Source organism: Marmota flaviventris, chromosome 5 (genome assembly GCF_047511675.1).
Source record: "Marmota flaviventris isolate mMarFla1 chromosome 5, mMarFla1.hap1, whole genome shotgun sequence".
Taxonomy (NCBI): domain Eukaryota; kingdom Metazoa; phylum Chordata; class Mammalia; order Rodentia; family Sciuridae; genus Marmota; species Marmota flaviventris.
In genome coordinates this window covers 7,855,440-7,861,439 of record NC_092502.1, presented here as the reverse complement: position 1 = coordinate 7,861,439, position 6,000 = coordinate 7,855,440, and the positions used below count along the sequence as shown (strand labels likewise).

General features: G+C 54.8%; 1 protein-coding gene across 3 annotated transcripts in view; it reads left to right on the top strand.

The window, feature by feature from the left end:
- The first annotated feature begins 507 nt into the window (after positions 1 to 507).
- The window catches only part of Hrh2 (histamine receptor H2), a 41,513-nt gene continuing 36,020 nt past the window's right edge, over positions 508 to 6,000 (top strand). For 2 of the 3 annotated variants that reach the window (XR_003583249.2, XM_027938654.2), the window contains exon 1: positions 524 to 571. The gene's annotated coding sequence lies outside the window, so the exon portion shown is untranslated. Of the gene's footprint in view, positions 572 to 6,000 lie in introns of all 3 variants that reach the window. The other variant, XM_027938656.2, reaches the window with a different exon arrangement.

The window sequence follows — 6,000 nt, the reverse complement described above, 5'->3', positions numbered from 1 at the left end:
TTATATTTTAAACCTCAGAATTACCCTGGCCTTTCCATCAAACTAGTGTTTTTCTCCCTCCTTGCCTGATTCCAGCAGCTGGGACCCGGGCAACTAAGGTAAGGGGTGCAACTGATCTCTGGGCCTAGGGCCCAGTCCCTGTCCACCAGACCAGTGTCTGCACAGGTGGACGCAGGTCTCAGGCCAGGGTGTGGCCCTGGGTGCGGGGCATGTCCCAGTGCAGTGGTGGGGAGTGGGCAGGAGCCAAGAGAAGAAGCGAGAGCTTTCAAGGCGGTGTGACGGCAGGAACCAAGAAGGGAGCGTGGGGCGCACGGAAGGAAGTCCAGGAGAAAGGAGCGAAGCCCAGGTGGGCGCGCTGGAAGCGGGCAGCGGAGCACGTGCGTGCGTGTGCGCGGCGGCGGGAGCGAGCGGGAGGGGGAGGCGCGCCCGCGGGAGGCGCGCCGGGGGCGGGACGAGGAAGTGGGTGCGAGGCGCGGGGCGCGGGCTGTGCGCGCCGCCCGCTCCCTCCTTGCCCCGAGCGCAGCGGCGGTGCGGGGCCCAGGCGGTGCCGATCCGCCCCGCGCAGCCCCAGGTAAGGTGGCGACGCTGCCCGCGGGCCTGGCTCGCCGAGGGTCGCGGGGGGCGGGGTGGCGCTGGGCGCGGCGGGCGCTGGGGCCGCCTTGGGCTGCGGCTCCCGGTCCCCGCGGCTGTCGTGGCCCCATCTCTAGCAGCGCCCGACCTTGGGCAAGTGCCTCCTGCGCCCGGGAGTCTCAGTTTCCTTCTCTGACCCTCGGGGATCGTGGCCGCACCCGGTCGTCGCGAGCCAGGGGCACAGCCTGGGATCCGGCACAGCAGGGGATGCGGGTCAGTTCTGCCTTGCTACCGCCCGCCCAAGGGTAGATTTGGAAAGTCCACTTGCGTGGAAAGTCTCTGTTTTGTCCCCGGGTCTGGGCGGTGGGTGGCATTTTCCCGGGGCGATGTGTCTGTGGGAGCACGGATGGACTCTGCTCTAGAAATGCCAGCGGAGGGCCCCCGGCTGGCGGGAGGGGACCTCCTAGTTTCTCAGGAATCAGAACACTGGCCTTGGTCCTCCCGGGCTGCTTAGCCAAAGCCTGGTAGCCAGTGGGACAGCGTTCAGCTGGGCGGGACTCCTCCCAGGGCATCTGGAGAGGGATTCCCCTGTGAGAAGAGGCGGGCAAGTGGCTTCCCCTCCGATTCTTCTGGGCCCCTTAAGAATCCCAATGACCTTGAGCCTGTGAGCCTCAGTTTCCTCCCTAGTGACAAGCTCCGTGTTAACGCCCCGTTTGAGGTGGTTGTGAGGATAAGGAGGTGGGGCTGGAAAGTGCTTGTGAGCTGTGGTGTCCCCGGGTGGCATCTGTCACCAAACTTAAGTGACCCTAGAGTCCTCACGTTTCCAGGGAACTCATTTGTATGCACCAGGTCCTCTTTGTCTCCCTTGCCAGAAATAATAAAGGGGTAGAGCTAGGGGTCACCCAGTTAAGCCTGAAGCAGGACCAGGGAATGGGGTCCCAGGACCTCACTCCCACCCCATTCTTGCCCAGAGGCTCATGCTTCTGTAAGGCAGGACATCTCTCAGATGACAGTTTTTGTCAATAGTTGCCTTCTTTTTTTTAATTCTTTTTTTTTAGTTGTAGATGGACACAAACCTTTATTTTATTTATTTGTTTTTATGTGGTGCTAAGGATTGAACCCAGTGCCTCATGCATGCTAGGCAAGCGCTCTACCACTGAGCTACACCCCCAGCTCATAGTTGCCTTATTCTAAGAGGAAGTCATGAATTCCTGTCTATTAATGAGCTCCTCATCCCTGGAGTTTATCAAAGGCAATTGAATATGTTACATTTCTTGACATACATGTTGCTGGGGTAAAAGAGGAATTGGAAATCATGAGAAAATAACTTTTCTGAAGCACCTGCTCTGTGCAGCTTGGTGCAAGGTGTGTTATGTGTATGGTGTTGGCTATAATCATCACAGCAACCCTGGGAAACCAGTGACGTTGAACCCCAACTTACAGATGAAGAAACTGAGGCTCCTGGAAGTAAGTGACTTCCACATGGTTTCATTGCTAGAAAATTCCCGCTGTGGGATTGGACCCCTGTCTGCCTGCCTCCGGGGTGTTTCTCATGTTACCATGCTGGCCTCCAAAGACGACTAGTAAAATGCATAGCACAGGGCCTGGCCCCTGCGTGCACCTGATCAGCGTTGGTTTCTTTTGCATGTGTAGGAGGAAGAGCTGCCACATATGTGGTCACTGGCAAAGGTGAGCCTGAAGGCTGGCAGTGGGCCGCAGGTTCATCTGCCCAGGGATTTCTTTAGGGGTCTGGAAGGAAGGAAGGCTGCTATTCAGTACTACGTAGGAAGCTGATGTCAGGCTGACGGGCCGTGTTTTTCCTTCCTCCCTTGTCCTTGTTCCAGGTAACATGGGTCCATTAGTCTCAGCCTAGATTGGTTTCCCTGGGGTCACTAGCATGCACTTTCTGCTCCCTGACCTAGGCTGATGACTAAGGAAGTGGCCCTCCCAGCCGACATGTCCATGGGGAAAAAGGGCCAGCTGTGGTCCTTCTCCACCAACACCCCAAGGAAGGAAAAGCAGGATTAAGGTCCAGTCCCAAGAATTTAGCTTATTCTTGGGAAAGAAGTTCCCCGATGATGGGAGAAAGGCTATCTCAGCAAGCCAGGGAGGTTCCTTTGCCAAAAATGTTTTAAAAGAAGAGTACATCCAGATGAAGTGATGGGGATACAAACAAAGGCTCTTTCAGTTGCCAAGCTACTCATCCACAATCACAGAGTGCCTGTAATGCCCGACAATAGGGACAGCCATGGGCTACTAAAACTGGAGAGTTTTCAATGCTTATGCATTGGCATATATATAACATGGTCACCCCATATTGTGGCAAGAGTTTAGACAAAAGACAGGAAGGAAATCGGCTGAAGGTTAATGGTGTTTGCCTGTAGGCGTTAGGATTATGGGAGATTTGTTCCCTGGGCTTTGCAGGTTGGATTCAATGAGCATGCGCTTTAATGATTAGCAGACATAGACCTGTCTGCTGCTAGTGCTGAGGTCTTGATGGGAGAAGGAAGGGGGGGGCTTGCACAAATGAAGGTGCTGTATGGTTCTATAAAATGGGCACCCATTTTCTGAGGGCCTCCAGGTCCATCGTGGAGACCAAATTGTCCCTAGGGTGTTTGCCAGATTGAAATATTCACCTTCCTCTTATCTCTTGTCTGGTTTCCTCTAATTCTGATGCATATTTTATCCCATTGTCAGTTTGATAATAGGGAACTGAGACTGTTGCTCCGCTGCTCAAAACTAGTCCGAGGCTCCCCATTCCCCAGTGGGTCAGGTGCAAAGTCCTTATAGCATACATGGCCACCATGGTCCAGTCTCTGCCCTTATTCCCTCCAGCTACCAGCTGTGGGATTGAACCTCTGTCTGCCTGCCCTTCGCTGGTCTATCTGCAGAGGTCTGTACCCAGCTGTGCTCGTACGCACCTCCCAGGCTCCCCCAGGCAGCTCCTCTCACCCACAGCGCCCTTCTTTGCTCAGTGGTCTTCCTCCTCCTCCTTCAACATCCTGTTCAGATCTGCTCCCCGGGGTCCCCACAGGTGACAGTTTAAAGCAGAAACATCTCTGTGCTGTGGAGGTGAAGAAAGGGCTCCATGGTGACCTTGAAGAGCTCAGCTCTGTGCTGGGTACTGGGGCCCAAAGGTCCCTAAGGTGCTGACAGGTTGATGGAGAGTGACATGGACAGGGTCCTTAGATCTTGGCTCAGGGTGTTTACAAAACTGAGAGACCTCAGGGGCTGCAGACAGTCCCAGAGTGGTAGCTGGAGTGGTTCTGCAGGGAAGAGCAGGGGCTCCCCAAGGGGGAAGCTAGAACAAGGGTTCTCAAGTGGGGGCCACTTGTCAACACCTGGAGGTATTTTGGATTGTCATGATGGGGAGGAATGTGCTGGCATCGTGGAGGTAGGGAGGCTGCTAGGCATTCCACAAGGCACATCAAAGAAGGAGCCCTGTCCAAGATGGTCCTGGTGCTTAGCTTCTGAGCCTGGGTTAGAAGAGAGGGGCCTTCCTGGCCTGGGGTCGGCATGTACCAGGAAGCCACAGGTATTCACTAAGTGCTTCCTATGCTGGGCACTTTGGTCCTGTGACTGCCCTGTGGGCCACCAGGCCTCCCTGCTTCCAGAATCTCTGTCCCCATGAGCAACCAGGGTGATCTCTTTTTTTAATCATAATAGGTTTATAGAGATGCTCTACTGTAAAATCCACCCTTTTAAACTGTGCAGGTCAGTGTTTTAGCATCTTCACAGAGGTGGGCAACCATCACTGCCATCTGATTTCCGAACATTTTCCTGTGACTGTGAGGAGCCACCCTCCCCGTCCCCACTCCCACCCAGCCACTGATCTATCTCTGTAGATTCATCTCTTCTAGACATTTTGTGCCGATGGACTCATATCACATATGGCCTTTTGTTAGTGGCCTCTTACCCCAGAATGATGTTTTCGAGGCACATCTGCGACAGGGTACATAGCCCTGCATGCTTCCTGTGGCTGACCGTATTACATTGCAGGGGTCACTCAGTCCACACCTTATTATCCTTTCATCGGCTGTCGGGCTTTGGGGGTGTTTTCACTTTTGATTTTGCTGCAAACACTTGTGCACAGGACTTTGGGGGGATGTATACATTCATTTTTCTTGGGCTCATACCCAGGGGTAGAAGTACCCACATGGTGAATCCATTTCCTGCTCTGAGCAGCTGCTGGACTTGCTTCCACAGTGGCCGCACCTTTTGCATTCCCAGCAGCCCTGCGTGGGGCCCTTCTCTGCCTCCTTGCCCTGCCTTGGCACTGTCTCCCGTGTGACGGCCATCCTGGCGTGTGGGAAGTGGTACTTTTGTGGCTTTGGTTTGCATTTCCCTGGTGGCCGGTGAATTTCAGTGTTGTTTGGTGTGTTCATTGTTCAGTCCCTTCTCTGGAGAACTGTCTGTTCAGAGTCACCTTCTAAACTCCCTGGTGTCGTTCCCTAACTTAAACTGAAATGCGAACTCCACAGAAGTCTAGAAGGCCCTGCCCCGTCAGGCACTGCCCGTGATGGTGGCTCCGAGTCTGTGCTGGCCACCAGCCTTCCCAAGCTCATCCCTGTCCAGTCCTTTGCTTTCTGTTCCCTCTGTCCAGCACTCCTTTCACACAGCAGCTCCAGGCTCAGACTCTTGGAGGCCCCTCTGGCCTTCCAATCTCAAGGGCCTCCCCTCAGATCCTCTCTAGCATGTGTCAAAGTATCCTTTGATCCTTTTTCCTACCTGATAAGACCTTGAAGTACTGGTTTCCAGGCATGGCCATCCCTTCCTTTCCCTGTGGGACCATGGGCAAGCTGCTTCCCCTCTCTGGACCTCAACTGTCCCATCTGAAAACCACAGGGGCCATGATGGCTGATCCTAAAGGAACTTTCCAACTCTGCCTGGTTTGACGCTTCATGACAGCCCAGCCAGGAGGGCACAGGCCTGGACTGCCACAGTGAGAAGAGGGTGGCTGGCACCAAGTTGGTCACGCATTGGACCAGGCAGCATGGCCAATTGTTGCCAGCCCCAGGGGACAGTCTCTAAGAGGACGTGGCAGGTTTGACCTGATTCCCAGCCTCCAGGAACAGCAGGGAGGATTGCAAACACCCACGCCAGCAAAAACTGGACACCTTGGTCACTTCCCGCTCCAGGATTGTCCTCTTGTAGAGAATAATTGTTTGACCTCCAGACCCTCTGAGCCGCAGAGCTATCCATTCACACATTCAGTCATTCAACCAGCACTCACCGAGGCTCTGCTTGCAGCCAGTCCTGAGCAGTACACAGAAGACATGGGGGAGGATCCACCTGACACCTGCCAAGGACCCTGTGGCGGGGGGAGACAGCAGTGAGCAGCACGTGCTGCCTGGAATAGTGCAGCCCTTCTGTCCTTGGAGACCCGAGTGCCCACTGTCCTGGGGGAGTCACCATCCAGAGCTCTACCGA